Genomic DNA, 16,741 nt, shown 5'->3' with positions numbered 1-16,741 from the left:
GTGCCAAAGCCAAGAGATGTGAAACCCATATCCTGCAAGTGGGTTTACAAGATAAAGCGCCGTCCAGATGGGTCAATCGAGAGGTACAAGGCACGATTGGTAGCTCGTGGTTTCTCTCAACAGTACGGACTAGACTATGATGCAATGTTTAGTCCAGTGGCGAAACTTACAACAGTACGAGTCCTACTTGCACTTACAGCTAACAAAGATTGGAATCTATACCAGATGGATGTGAAGAATGCTTTCTTGCATGGAGAGTTAAATCGGGAGATCTACATGATGCAACCAATGGGCTTCAAAAGTGAAGCTTATCCTGAGTACGTGTGCAAGTTAAGGAAAGCACTCCACGGTTTGAAACAAGCACCAAGAGCGTGGTACGGTAAAATTGCAGAGTTTCTCACACAAAGTGGTTATTCAGTAACACCTGCAGATTCCAGCCTGTTTGTCAAAGCCAATAAAGGAAAGCTAGCTATCGTGCTAGTGTATGTGGATGACTTAATCATCACCGGTGATGATGAGGCAGAAATTTTTCGGACGAAGGAGAATTTATCAATCCGTTTCCAGATGAAGGAACTTGGTCAACTCAAGCACTTCCTTGGTCTAGAGGTTGATCGCACACAAGAAGGAATATTTCTCTGTCAACAAAAGTATGCCAAAGATTTGTTGAAGAGGTTCGGAATGCTCGAATGCAAGCTGATTTTGACGCCGATGGAGCCAAATGCCAAAATGTGTGCACATGAAGGAAAAGATTTGGAATATGCAACGATGTATCGACAATTGGTAGGTAGTCTGATCTACTTAACCTTGACTCGACCTGACATTTCTTATGCAGTTGGTGTGATGAGTCGGTACATGCAAAATCCAAAGAAGCCTCACTTGGAAGCAGTTCGACGAATACTGAGATATGTGAAGAGTACAATTGACTATGGTCTTTTGTACAAGAAAGGTGAAGACTGCAAGTTAGTTGGTTACTGTGATGCTGACTATGCAGGAGATCATGACACCAGGAGATCAACAACTGGGTATGTGTTTAAGCTTAGTTCCGGAATAATTTCTTGGTGTAGCAAGAGACAACCAACGGTGTCTTTGTCAACCACAGAAGCAGAGTATAGAGCAGCAGCAATGGCAGCTCAAGAGAATGCATGGCTGGTACAGTTGATGAGTGATCTACATCAACCAGTAGATTATCCAGTACCATTGTACTGTGATAACAAATCGGCAATTCGCTTGGCGGAAAATCCAGTTTTTCATGCAAGAACTAAACATGTGGAGGTACATTATCATTTCATTAGAGAGAAGGTCTTGCAAGAAGAGATTGAGATGAGACAGATCAATACAGATGATCAAATTGCAGACTTGTTCACAAAAGGTTTGAGTACTGGCAAGTTCGAAAAGTTTCGTCATCAACTCAACATGGAGAAAAGAATGAGTTGGTGTTGAGGGAGAGTGTTAAAAATACAACACCAGCCCATAACTTAAAGTCCAGCCCATTATGAAGTCTTGATGTTCTAGATGAATTATACTTGGGATTTTGCTAGAAAGCTCTAGCAAGCATGTCGGTGGGAAGTTGTAGAAATGACTAGAAAGACAATTATTAAAGCCCAAGTCGGTTAAATTAGGAAAGTCGGTTGATCACACCTATAAATATGGGTGTGGTGCTATGTAATCAACCAAGCAAGAAGTAGTAGGCAACCAAGTGTGAGTGAGAAGCAAGAATAGTTTTGTAGGAGTGTGAGTGATCTAGAGTTTGTCTCTAGAAAGTGAGTGAGTGTCATTGCTTCTAAAGTTGTGTCCTTGTGAGTGTTGTAATATTTTGTGTGTGTAATACAAATAATTTGTTTACTTGTGCTGTCTCTCCAACACTTGTGTTAGAGTTGTGTACTATAAGTTTTTCCCCAACAGAAGCTTCATCGTATGATGGAAATCGTGAAAGAAAAACAAGCTTCATTACATTGATAAATTCAAGCTCAACATGTAAGTGGCAATTTGTGACCTTCAAAAGCAATTCTCTTTTGGCCGTTTACAAAACGAAACCAAAGCATCAGTACAGTCACAACTGAATGCCTTCAGAAATTGCTCTCCCAAGTAGGTCCATTGTCATTGAGGGACCAGGTGAATATGTTTACGGCTATTGGTGAATATATAAATCTTTCTTTCTCAACTTCTTTTTCGGGTGATGACTTTGATTTACCGTCTTGATCCAACAAAGTGAACTGTGTTTAGTTTTATGTTTGTAGGTTTACAACTTTGGTTTTATACCAATCAACATTTGCTCGAAGCGCAGTTTCATTCCTTTGGTTCCATTCCATATTTGTTGATGCTGTAGCTCTGTAAAACTGCTGTGGAAATGTTATAGTAGAAAACAAAAATATTCACATTAAATTTTGGCATATTTGTCGATTTGTCCCCTAACTTGTATAAAGGTGCCAATTTTCCCCTGAACTTTAATTTTAGCCAATTACCCATTTGAACTTTTATAATTAGCCAATTTGTCACAGCCGTCCCGGAATTTTAATTCCGAGGACGTGAAAAGACGAAAATGCCCTTAAACGGGACTAAGGGGCGAAAATTTAACAATTGGTTTTACTTAAAGTTCCTAAGTTATTTGGTTTTAGGAACTTAAACTAGGCTTAAGTTTGGATTTTTATGTTGGAATTTATGAAATTGGGATTGGGTTGGACACGTGGGATCCCCACACCTCAAAACCCTCCCCATAACCCGTAACATTGTCTCTCTCTCCTCCCTCACGAAACTCTCAGTTCTCTCTCCCTCTCCTTCGAACTTACACGGACCACCACAAAACCACCCTAAATCTATACCAACGACGGAGTTAAGACCACCATTGAACTCCTGGAACCTCCACGATCACTTAGACACCATTTTCAGGTAAGGAATCCTTCGTTTTCGCGTTGAAAACTCGAGGTCCGAGTTTGGCACTATTCATGAACTTTTTGTTGGTTGATTTTTAGGACAATCCAAGCTCATAGTGAGATTAGTGAGGTCCCAAGGAAGCTCGGAGTGCTTCGTTGGAAGTTTTTGGACGTAAGAACACGGAGATCGACAAGTTCAAAGTTTGGCCGGAGCTTTCGAGGCTTTTTCCGGCGAGTTAGGAGTCGAGGTAGGTATCAATCTCTTCGTCTCGTCAAGTACTACAACTTTCCTTTTTGAATCACTTGATTTCGTTGAGAAATGACAAAGTTATGGCAATTTGAAAAACTGCCCAGAAAACGGGCGCCGGAAAAACCAGTCCGGCGACCCAAGGAAGAAGAAGGTGCGCGTGGGGGCGCGTGGACCCGTGCCTTCCTTGGCGCGTGGGGGCACGTGCTACAGTAAAAAAATTATTTTAAAAATATGTCGACGTCCGTGACGTCGAGTAGATCACTGTGGTATATTCATATACCCAAATTGAGCACCGTATGAGAAAGTTATTAAGGATTGTTGGTTAGGTGTTCGAATAACGTTTTATAGTTTCGCATTAGGTGAAAATGTGAATTGATGATCCGACCGTTGGATCATCACCAAACTTTGATACGTTGCAATACGTAATATTTGAGGATTATTGGAACTTACGGATTGGGAATCCGAGTTACGGATCTTCCGGAATTGGAGTTGTAAGTTCATAAAATGAAATGTAAACCGTCACTTAGTTTTGGAAATTGACGGAGATCCGACCGTTGGATGGTAATGAAATTTTAGGATGTTATCCTAGAGATATATTGTGGACCTCTGGAAGTTATGGATTTAAAATCTGAGTGGTGGATCTTCCGGATCGAACTACGTAGTGACGTATTTTATATAAGTTATATATTCTATCGATATGAATTCTGAGGTTGGATTTGATTACTGTTCTAGGCGGCGATCGTCATGACGCCTTGATGTGTGGTGCTAGGGAGTTGTTGGACGAACTCCAGGTGAGTGGGCAGTTTTGTTTTCCGTATATATATATACTTGACGTTTTCCCAGAAATTGAAATTTAATGAAAGTATGCTTTAGATGAAATGTATAAAATTATATGAAAAGTATATTGAAATGTGAATTGAGATGCCATGCATAAAAGTATATGAAAAGTATATAGAAATGTGAATCGAGTTGCCATGCATGAAATGATATGAAAAGTATGAATTGAGATATGATGCATATGAATGAATGGTGCGGCGGACGCACAGGTGAGTATCAGGTGAGTATTTAATTACTGTTATGATGATGTTGATGTATATTGAGCTCAAATCCTGCACCATGGTTTAGTGCTTATAGTATTCACCGCATCGCACGCTCGCCTTGGATCCAAGTAGATGCTGGTCGCACAGTCCACGCGGAGTGGGTGCGACGGGCCAGTCGTAGAGTGTTAGTGAGATTTCGACTGGTGGGTGACCTTAGATTATGTGCACAGATGATTGATGAGAAAGCACTAGAGCGTAACTTGTGTGCAGAAGGCCAGACAGGTCACAGAGGTGACTCCGGCAAAGTGAGAGTGATAGATTTTGAGCTCTAGGTTCAACCGTACAGGGCTATTAGAGGGCCTCCGGTTGATTACTTTCTTGCACCTGATATGATTATTGTTGATGCATCCATACTTAACTGTTGAATTAGACATGGCATGGCATGAGTTGATAAAGAAAAAAATGTTGAGATAGTAAAAATGAAGTTTTGAGAATATATATGTATATTTATATTTTACATTTATGGGAAAGTATACAAGTTTTACGGAGAGGGGTTACAACGTTTTGAGAAATGTTTGGATTTGGAAAAGAATTGTTTTACTGACCCACTCAATTTTGGTTTTGCGCCCCTCCAGGTTAAAGAATAGCTGAGGTGTGGTGGCTACGAGGAATACAGCGGGGTTCTGACAGATTGGACAAAAATTAGGACTCACCTTCGGGTGTATCAACTTATAAATTGTATCTTAAAGCTTCCGTACTGTGCAAATGGTTACGTCACTCTCACGTGACGGCCAGCATGCCCTCCTTCGGGACGGGGTGTGTCAGTTGGTATCAGAGCATGGTTGCAATCTTGGACATTTTGAGAAGTTCTAGTGAATTCTGTCAGAACTACACCGCCTCGTAGCAAGCCACTTAGTTAGAGGAATTTAGTCTCCCTAATATAGCGGTTTAGGGGAAACTATTATTATGGTGATTCAGTCTATTATAAAAAGGGACATTTTAAGACGGGTTATGAGTTGAATTTGAATCACCTTATGGAATGATGAACCTGAGGGAACGAAGTAACGGTTTAACCATTTGGAAAAGATGTTTCGGATTATGCAAGTCAAAGGAATCTTCCTTCTGACAGGGGGTCGAGACGACTACCTGGTTTTGGGTATGAATTTGTATCCTGGTGGAAACAGGATTGTTAATTGTTGTCACCAGAGGAATCAACCGATTTAAAATTGTTTAAGGACTTGTTTAAGGAAAAGTTTATCCCTCCGGCATTTATCGATGGTAGTAAACAAGAGTTTACAAATATGAGACAAGGAAGGTGATGATCGAGGGATATTATAGAAAGTTTTCAGACTTGCCTCGTTCCATCCAGATATTGTTGTTAATTTGGTGGAGGTGTTATGTTGTTTTAAGCTGGGTGGCAAAAAGGGAAGTGGTATTTTGGGTGACCACTATCCATTATACTTCTTACCAGGAATATACGAGATGTTGTTGAGTCTTGAAGACTCTGAGAACATGAGCAACGAGAATAAAGAAGAATAAGAAATGAATGGGAATTAAAAGAAGACGATAAAGTTAATGATTCGTCATATCAAGGATATAGAAAGATTCAGAGCTTCGAAAGAAGTGAAGCTAGAGTTAATTCTTCCAGCTGAGGTTTTAATGTCGCTGGTCAGAGTAAAAGTGATGGATATACTGATAATCCCAGATATTTGAGACAAGGTGTCTCGAGTAAAGGAAATGTACCTTGTGCAGCAGGTACAAAATTAACACTTTGGGAAGTGTGAAATTAATGAATGTGTTTATGTGAACAGAGGGGACACAGAATTGTGAATCGTCCCTAGAATCAGTTGTACTCAACAATTTTCCATGATATCATAGTGTTGATTCAGCAGAGTTATGGATTTAGTAGTTTGGTCGGATTGACCGTGAGTACAGAGAGATTTGATGAGTTATATGTTCAGCCGTTCAGGCCACGAGAGGTGGATCTGGCTGACGCATGAGAAATTGGTGAGTTATAGGCTCGGCCGTACCGACCACGCGGAGTGGATCCGGCCGACGTATTATTGAGATAAGAGTTGAATCAGCCGTATTGGTCATTCTAGTTGACTCCGGCTGATATATATATATATATTTTTTTTATTATGATTGATATTGCTTAGAAAGTAGTAATTAAATGTAGTTGAGACGAGTGTATGTATTTTGCATTGAATGACAAAATAGTAATGTTATATCTTTGAGAGTGGTTGCCTACTTATCGAGACAACGATGATTTATCAGTATTGCGGGCTGCAGACCGTAATATTAATAACTCATTCGTGGATTCGTTAGGCAAGCAAACCGGTAGATTATTTTATGTTAGTGTTGTACTTATTTAGAATGTTCAGTAATAATAAAGTATGTATTGGGTCAATTAATTTTATTCCATTAGAGTGATTGTTTATAGTTGTGACTAGATGGAATGTTACGGGAAACCAGTACTTTCCATCGATCTGGATGACCAGAGATTACTTTTGTAAGTATGCAAAGTGGATTGAGTCAGGCCGTTATTTATGCTGTGAGAGCAAAGAGATTGTTTTCGAAAGGCTGTCAAAAATACTTAGCTCATGTGGTGCTAAATGATGTTGTTTGGAGTAGTGTGAATAATGTCGAAAGAGTTAGACTTTTCTTGATGTCTTCCCTGAAAGTATACCTGGATTGTCTTCAGGTAGAGATATGAAGTTCATTATTGATTTGTTGCCAGGTATAAATTTATATTGGAGATTGGTTCATGATGAGTTAAGGGAATTGGAAATTCAGTTGAAAGAATTGGTTGATAAAAGTTTCATTCAATCTAGTACAACACTTTTGAGGAGCACCAGTTTGTTGGTGAGAAAGAAAATGGACTTAGAGATTGTTCATTGATTATAGACAATGGAATTGGTAACGATCGAGAACCGTTATCCATGATAGTGAACTGATGTTTAGTTGATAAGCTCAGAGATGTTTGTGTAATTTCAAAGATTGATTGAGGTCTGGTTATTACCAATTGAAGATTTTGAGCGACATTGATCATAAGATGGTTTTTCTGGACTTGTTATAGTCTTTATGAAGTTTGGTGATGCTATATGGATACTCATACTGTTTTATGAGTTGATGGATGAAGTATTCCAATAATGCCTTGATTGATATCATTTTCATTGAAGATATTCTGGCATATTCGGAGCCAGAGCAGAGCATGTAAACGTATTAAGTCGGTGGAACAAAGATTGGAAGAATGTCGGTTGTATGCTAAGTAGCAAATGCTAAAGTTAGATGAATCAGGTGGCATTATGAGATTGGTTATATCTGCTTAAGGTATTCAAATGAATTCTTAAAAGGTAGCAGAAATTAAAAATTTGGAACAACCACAAGCCATAATTGAGATTCGGAATTTCTTAGCTTACCAGGCTATCTTGGATGGTTGTGAAAGATTTTTCAGTCATTGCTTTGTCATTGACGAGACTGTTGAGAAAAGAGGTTATGTATGAGTGGGAAGGAAATTGTGAGCAAAGGATTCAACAACTGAAGTATTTCCTCACTCATGCACGTATTTTAGTATTCCCAGAGAATAGCGGCAAGTATAAAATTTTAGTGATGTTTCTTGAATGGTATTGGAGGCATGTTGATGCAAATGTTAGGGTGATTGCATACGTTTCACGATAAATGGAACCTCATGAGATGAATTACCCTACGGGTGACTTAGAAGTCATGATTACCATTCTTGCTGTGAAGTTATGAAGGCATTATATTTGGTAAGAATGCAAGATTTTTACGAATCCAAAAAGTCTTCAATATCCATTACTCGGAAGGATTTTGATCTGAGGTAGCGAAGGTAAATTGAATTGTTTAATGTATATGATTGTACGACCAGGGTGATCGTAAAATTGTTCTAGCTGATACACTTGGTGAAAAGATTGCAGTAAGATTAATGTCTGGCACGTTTGCCAAGAGTATCATCTTGTGGATTGAAAACCAACGGAAGAAAAATTAAGAATGGAAGATCGAGAAGAAGTTATACTTGTTAAATTTCAAGTTAGGCCTGTTTGGTAAGGTCGTACTCGAAACTTAAATGTTTGACGAGGAAATTTAAGAATTAACCAAGGCAGAGAAAGAAGGGAAAAAGAATGAGTACATGATTCGTGAATCAAATGGTATGTGGATACAAGAAAACAAAAAGTATGTGCCTAATGCTAAGGATTTAAAGTAAGCAATTTTGGACGAAGTACATTGTTTAACTTCTGCAATATTCCAAAAGTAATAAGATTTATCATACCATTCGACAGTTTTATTTGGTCAGCAGATTGAGGCAGAAAGAGATAAACCTTTGGATTGAGACAGCTATTTTCTGTTTCGAAACGGAAATGGAAAGATATTACTTTGGATTATGTGTACAAGTTTCCTTGTACATAGGATGGTTATGGTCGAATTTGAAGTGATAGTTGGTCAATGTACCAAGTTAGTACAATTACTCCAGTGTTAAGTAATAACTTTTTCCCAGACAGAACAACGGTACTTATTTGTTTTATGGAAAGAGAATTGGATTACGGAACTGCTGAGTTTCTTAAGTATGTTGGGTGCGCAGTTTCCGAAATAACGCCATAGGGTCCCTGAAGCGTGTCGTGTGAATGAAATGCTTCTGAATAGAGAAAGATTCGATCAAGAAAGAGTTTTAGTAGACCCTGAGACTATGGATGAGTCTCCTCAAAGTATTCAGGTGATTAAGTTAACCTGAAGTAACCAGGAATGGCAAAAGAGATCAACAGATGGATATGCCACTAATCGAGTGTGTAAGGTAAATGGTTTGATATTTTTGGAATTTCACCATGAACAGAAATAGTAAGATTCAGAAAGGAAGACAAGATAAGTCTTGAACACATCAGTCCGTTTTGATCATTAAAGGAATCGACGAAGTTGCATACAAGTTTGTGATGCCTTCAGAATTGGCTAAGGCACATAATGTATTTTGTGTTCGATGCGTTGTCACTAGGTGGCAGAGTCGTCTCATGGAATTCTGGTGAAACTATTGAGAATTAAGCTGGATCTAATTAGTGAGGAGCTATGGACGACTTTGGATTGGAAAAAGAAAGTCCTGAGAATTAAGACAGAGTAAGTGGTAAAAGCTTTGTGAAGGAAATCATTCAGTAGAAAATTATGTGGGAGAAAGAGAATCGGATGAGAGAGATTTACCCGAAGCTATTGTTGGAGTATGGTTGATTTAGTTGGTTGCTGGAATTTCGGGGATGAAATTCTATAAGGAGGGAAGATTGTCACAGCCCGTCCCGGAATTTTAATTCCGAGGACGTGAAAAGACGAAAATGCCCTTAAACGGGACTAAGGGGCGAAAATTTAACAATTGGTTTTACTTAAAGTTCCTAAGTTATTTGGTTTTAGGAACTTAAACTAGGCTTAAGTTTGGATTTTTATGTTGGAATTTATGAAATTGGGATTGGGTTGGACACGTGGGATCCCCACACCTCAAAACCCTCCCCATAACCCGTAACATTGTCTCTCTCTCTCCTCCCTCACGAAACTCTCAGTTCTCTCTCCCTCTCCTTCGAACTTACACGGACCACCACAAAACCACCCTAAATCTATACCAACGACGGAGTTAAGACCACCATTGAACTCCTGGAACCTCCACGATCACTTAGACACCATTTTCAGGTAAGGAATCCTTCGTTTTCGCGTTGAAAACTCGAGGTCCGAGTTTGGCACTATTCATGAACTTTTTGTTGGTTGATTTTTAGGACAATCCAAGCTCATAGTGAGATTAGTGAGGTCCCAAGGAAGCTCGGAGTGCTTCGTTGGAAGTTTTTGGACGTAAGAACACGGAGATCGACAAGTTCAAAGTTTGGCCGGAGCTTTCGAGGCTTTTTCCGGCGAGTTAGGAGTCGAGGTAGGTATCAATCTCTTCGTCTCGTCAAGTACTACAACTTTCCTTTTTGAATCACTTGATTTCGTTGAGAAATGACAAAGTTATGGCAATTTGAAAAACTGCCCAGAAAACGGGCGCCGGAAAAACCAGTCCGGCGACCCAAGGAAGAAGAAGGTGCGCGTGGGGGCGCGTGGACCCGTGCCTTCCTTGGCGCGTGGGGGCACGTGCTACAGTAAAAAAATTATTTTAAAAATATGTCGACGTCCGTGACGTCGAGTAGATCACTGTGGTATATTCATATACCCAAATTGAGCACCGTATGAGAAAGTTATTAAGGATTGTTGGTTAGGTGTTCGAATAACGTTTTATAGTTTCGCATTAGGTGAAAATGTGAATTGATGATCCGACCGTTGGATCATCACCAAACTTTGATACGTTGCAATACGTAATATTTGAGGATTATTGGAACTTACGGATTGGGAATCCGAGTTACGGATCTTCCGGAATTGGAGTTGTAAGTTCATAAAATGAAATGTAAACCGTCACTTAGTTTTGGAAATTGACGGAGATCCGACCGTTGGATGGTAATGAAATTTTAGGATGTTATCCTAGAGATATATTGTGGACCTCTGGAAGTTATGGATTTAAAATCTGAGTGGTGGATCTTCCGGATCGAACTACGTAGTGACGTATTTTATATAAGTTATATATTCTATCGATATGAATTCTGAGGTTGGATTTGATTACTGTTCTAGGCGGCGATCGTCATGACGCCTTGATGTGTGGTGCTAGGGAGTTGTTGGACGAACTCCAGGTGAGTGGGCAGTTTTGTTTTCCGTATATATATATACTTGACGTTTTCCCAGAAATTGAAATTTAATGAAAGTATGCTTTAGATGAAATGTATAAAATTATATGAAAAGTATATTGAAATGTGAATTGAGATGCCATGCATAAAAGTATATGAAAAGTATATAGAAATGTGAATCGAGTTGCCATGCATGAAATGATATGAAAAGTATGAATTGAGATATGATGCATATGAATGAATGGTGCGGCGGACGCACAGGTGAGTATCAGGTGAGTATTTAATTACTGTTATGATGATGTTGATGTATATTGAGCTCAAATCCTGCACCATGGTTTAGTGCTTATAGTATTCACCGCATCGCACGCTCGCCTTGGATCCAAGTAGATGCTGGTCGCACAGTCCACGCGGAGTGGGTGCGACGGGCCAGTCGTAGAGTGTTAGTGAGATTTCGACTGGTGGGTGACCTTAGATTATGTGCACAGATGATTGATGAGAAAGCACTAGAGCGTAACTTGTGTGCAGAAGGCCAGACAGGTCACAGAGGTGACTCCGGCAAAGTGAGAGTGATAGATTTTGAGCTCTAGGTTCAACCGTACAGGGCTATTAGAGGGCCTCCGGTTGATTACTTTCTTGCACCTGATATGATTATTGTTGATGCATCCATACTTAACTGTTGAATTAGACATGGCATGGCATGAGTTGATAAAGAAAAAAATGTTGAGATAGTAAAAATGAAGTTTTGAGAATATATATGTATATTTATATTTTACATTTCTGGGAAAGTATACAAGTTTTACGGAGAGGGGTTACAACGTTTTGAGAAATGTTTGGATTTGGAAAAGAATTGTTTTACTGACCCACTCAATTTTGGTTTTGCGCCCCTCCAGGTTAAAGAATAGCTGAGGTGTGGTGGCTACGAGGAATACAGCGGGGTTCTGACAGATTGGACAAAAATTAGGACTCACCTTCGGGTGTATCAACTTATAAATTGTATCTTAAAGCTTCCGTACTGTGCAAATGGTTACGTCACTCTCACGTGACGGCCAGCATGCCCTCCTTCGGGACGGGGTGTGTCACAATTCCTCCTTGAACTTTAATTATAGCTGATTACCCCCTGAACTTTTATAAATAGCCAATTTCTCTCCTGACGCTAGATTTTAAAAAATTTCATCCATTCAAATTTCCATCCATTTTGATTACACGGACAACACAGGACAATGTATTGGAGCAAAAAGAATGAAAAATTTAAAATCTAACGCTAGGGGGGTAAATTGGCTATTTATAATATCTTAGGGGGTAATCGGCTAAAGTTAAAGTTCATGAGGGAAATTGGCTAATTATAAAAGTTTGGGGAGGAATCGACTAAAAATAAAGTTTAAGGGGGAAATTGACACATTTATACTAGTTTAGGGGACAAATCGATAAATACCTCTTGAATTTTTAAATGCAATAAAATCAGACAAGTAATCGTACAGTGCAAGATTTTCCCCTTTTCTTAAGAATCTAGAGATGGGCAGTGTTTTGTTTGGGCAGTAATATTTGTATCCCCCTTTCTTCATGAATATGTTCTCTACTCTGTGGTCCTAACATTGGTGAAGACACAAATGCTACAAACCCTCCATTTGGCTCAAAATAATGGGCAGCACAAAAGTATCTTGACATCAAGATATATAAATAGATGCTACAAACCCTGCATTTAGCTGAAAAGTTCAAAACAAAAACACATACAATCTTGAGGAATGTTAGGGGGTCTCTCTCAAAAGTGAGATTTTTTTGTGGATTCTCTCCCACCTTATGTTTTTTATAGAATGTTTTATAATATTGACACGAAAATTAGCATTAAATTGTGAGGTAGCAAAGAACCTATAAAAAATCGTATCTTTGAGAGCATTGTGTGATGCCTGTCCGAATCTTTGTGTGCCCTAATGAATACAAATCTAAAAAGTGAATACCATTTATGGAGGCCTAGTAACTAGGGGTTTTGGCTTCACACACACACAAATAAATAAAATACCTAAATAAAATCTGGTCTTTTATTAACATTTAGTATTTGGTTTTCATAATTTCCTTTTAAGATCACTAAGAAAATCCATATATAATTTTCTAGCTAATGTTGTATTAAGCCATTAATGTCATAATTTAGATGTGGTCATCAACCTTCCATTTAAATCACCATGAGGTGGCTCAATGGTTAGAGACGAATTTCAGATCTATATTTTGTACGGCTTGTTCTAGGTTCGATTTTTAGTGCTGATGAATCATGCGATCGTGGCCAGGAGGAAATTAAAATGCATCTGTGAGTATTTTTGGCCCTTGAAATGGTGGACTGTCATGATGAACCCACTAGCTAGTTCCCTTTAATATATATGTGTATATATATTACGGTTCCCATAATGTAGTAACAAAAAAACAAATACGTCGATTCAAAAAGCTCCAACTCAGACATAACCATCAATCTCTATCTTGGGCGATAGAGATAGAGAAAATCATTGTATTAATTTAAATAATATGGGCAATAAGCATACGTATATACGCATGTACGTCTGTGCGACAAAAACCTCCAACTGATAATTCTGCATTTACTTATGTACATTAATACCGGAATTATTCCAACGATTTGTGTGGAAAAGTCGGGATTGTTTTGATAGAAAGTTATTGACAGCATGTCAGGAAGAAGGCATGGAACTATTTCTGCAGGTTGTATGTAGTGCTCTTCATCTCTTCTTATCCACTCATTCCATACAAACCAGCCAAGTGCTGAGCCGCTGGCACCACATTTTGGTGCTTTGAATTTCCATCTAGAAATCCAAAGCACAAAATTCAATTTTCAACACCTTTTTTTGAGTGGTGATATTCCCACCCGATGTCTTATTTCCCCACCCACCTTTTTATGAATTTTTTAATTACAAATTTATCCATTTGTAAAATGACTAATAGGGACCTTACTTACTCATTTTTGCATTAATTTTTTTTTTATAAAAAAAGAAAAGAAAAGAAAAGTTTAGAAAATTTGTCTCCCATAAACCCTAACTCATCCTTTTCATCCCCTTTCATTCAGAGAAAGCAAAAAGAATAAATTTAGAAGATGACATTTCTATGGAACAAGTAGATGACTATGTTTCCGTCGAACAGGTAAAAGATAATTTTATGTGGACCATCTTGATTTGTCGACATGAATAATTGAAGCATAGCTTTGTGACTTTTTATTTGAATTTGCATTAGGTTAGGGTACAATTTGTTTCATGTTTTCCTATGAGAATTCCAAGAATTCGTTGGAATTGTTTTAATTAGGTTAGGGAAAATTTGGAAAGGACACTCAAATTGGTATGCATCTCGAAAAGGACACTTAAATTGGAATTTGGAAAGGAAACATGGTTTTTTTTCTTTTCTTTTTTTCCTATTTTTAGAAGGTTTGTTTATTTTCTTTTTTTTTTTAAAGAAATTTATCTCTAATTATATATAGGGTTATTTTAGGAATAATAGTGGGTGGGAAAATAACATTTTAATTTTTTAACTTTTTATAGTGGGTGTAAATATAATGTGGGTGGTGAAATAAGACAACGGGGTGGGTTTAGCAGTCCTCCTTTTTTTTAAGAGCAAAACTTAGGATTTTCTGGTCGTGCGATCGGAATTGTTTAGTTAGAACATAAAACGTGGCACAAGTGTTTGTTTATTTTGTTGTAATTTAAACTGAAAATATAACTTTAGCCCTTAAAACTTAATTTTCTCTACATAAAACCCAACATAGATTTTTTACTCGAATAAAACTCATTGACTAGATTCCACATCAACAAATTCATTAATCATGTTTGACTTCACACATTTAAATTTCCGAATGCCTAAAATACCCCTATTTGAATTTTTTTTTATTGATAAACCCTATTTGGATGTTTGATGTACATAATTAATGTCATGAAGATTGTAAGGAAGAATTAATGATTTTACAAAAAATTATTATACATGCTTAATTAAGTCAATAAAATTATATTTTACATATTAATGTAGATAAATTATTTCACATACACATACATATATATATATATATATGTATAAATGCTTGATATATGTAAAATTCATGTAAAATAATTGACCTACAAAAAATAAAAACATTTTATTCAAATAGTGCACCTACTATTAAAATTTTAAAATGTCAGATTGCTTAAAAAAAATTAATAATTTACCTACATAATAAAATGTGTGAAATATATATATATATATATATATATATATATATATGATATTGATACATACAAAATAAAATACCTACATAACAAAAGAATGCTATTTGATTCAAAATTAATTTACTTACAAAATAAAGCAAGGTTATTTGATTCGAAGTTAATTTACCTATTATTTGTACATATCTTATAATAATAAAATGTGTCAAATATATGTAATAATATATGAACAGTAAGTTACCTACAAAAATAAAAAATGTTATTTGATTCATTATTAATTTACCTATAAAATATATATTATTTGCTAATCATAAATTTACATATATAGGTAAGACGTATAGTAGTACATATTGGTAAATTATATATATATTGAACTTATAGTAGTACTATATACTTTTGACGTATGTGTGTCTATATATATGTATATGTATATGTATGTATGTATGTATATATATGTTAGGGGTAACAGTATGTGCAATAATTATTTGTTCATTATAATTAAGGTGAGTAATAAAATGTATTGATTTGATTTGAATATTGTGGCACAATTTGTAAATATTTTGTAATAATAGGTCAATTACTTTTTTACTTGGTAATCTTTTTCAAATTTGGGTTTTATTTGGATGTTTAGAATTAGGTGGGTTTTTATCTAGGGAATAAGAGTTGCAAGGGTCTAAATCTAAAGAATGTTCTAACTAGATAATACCTCCCGCTCATCATGTTTCACAGTGACAAAGTTCCTACCTATTTTCACCTTCCACTCGCTCGAACACACAAACAAACCTGCTAGCTAGAGGCATTGCATCACAAGGTCTACGGCTACATATCTAGTGACCGGTGACTTGGTTCTTGGGGCAAAAATTGTAACCACATATCACTGTACTTGCAACCTCTCCTTCATGGCTACAACTGGGGCAAAGGTGGAGCAAGTGGACGGGTTTTGGTGTGTACAGGTGATAAAGCTCCCATGGCAATCATCACCAAGAAAAAGTTTGTAAACATGTGAATGATTTTTACTGCTTGTAAGACAATATATTATGGGTGAAAATTTTAGAATAAACTGGTTATAGACGTAGATCAATTGTTATTGAATTTTTAGTTAATGATTTAATGACTAAATTCAACGATTATGAATTTTGGTCGGTGATATAAGCCTGTCTATGCTAAGATAAAGCTCTCCAAAGTTGAAAATAGGAGACCTAATTTAAAGGTTTTTTGGTCAAAATGATCCCTGAGATTCACATTACTCCTCACTATGGTCATTGACAATGAAAATTGATAGAAGTTGTCCCTGAGTTAGTCAACCGTAAATCTTTTTGGTCATTCTATGAAAAATATGTCAATATACTCGTTAAGTGGAAGGGTTGGTTTGACAAAAATACCCTTAAAAAGATAGTCACGTGGTCGTTGATGTGATAATTTAACGAGGATATTGACAGACCTTTCATGAAATAACCAAAATAATTTACAGCGGACAAACTCAAGAACAATTTTGAATAAAAAACAATTTAAAATGAGAAAAGTGAGAGAATGGAAAGAAGGGATAGTAGACCTGGCATTCGTGTCGTGGTTTATGTGTTCGTGTCGTTTTCGTGACATACCCGATATCTTAACAGGTCGTGTCGTGTAACACCCGTTAAAGTAAACATGTAATATGACCCGATCCAAAATCAAACCGTTAATATTATCAGGTACATGA

The 16,741-nt window shown here is 37.1% G+C and overlaps 1 long non-coding RNA gene across 1 annotated transcript; it reads left to right on the top strand.

Moving 5' to 3' along the window:
* The first annotated feature begins 554 nt into the window (after window positions 1–554).
* Window positions 555–2,382, top strand: LOC139195129 (uncharacterized). The gene is made up of 2 exons (XR_011579767.1): window positions 555–2,112; window positions 2,238–2,382. It is a non-coding gene; the product is annotated as an uncharacterized lncRNA (long non-coding RNA).
* The last annotated feature ends 14,359 nt before the right edge of the window (window positions 2,383–16,741 follow it).

The sequence above is a fragment of the Malus domestica genome, chromosome 04 (assembly GCF_042453785.1).
Source record: "Malus domestica chromosome 04, GDT2T_hap1".
In the NCBI taxonomy this organism is placed as follows: domain Eukaryota; kingdom Viridiplantae; phylum Streptophyta; class Magnoliopsida; order Rosales; family Rosaceae; genus Malus; species Malus domestica.
The sequence above is the reverse complement of the archived record's forward strand: the minus strand, read 5'-3'. Positions and strand labels throughout refer to the sequence as shown.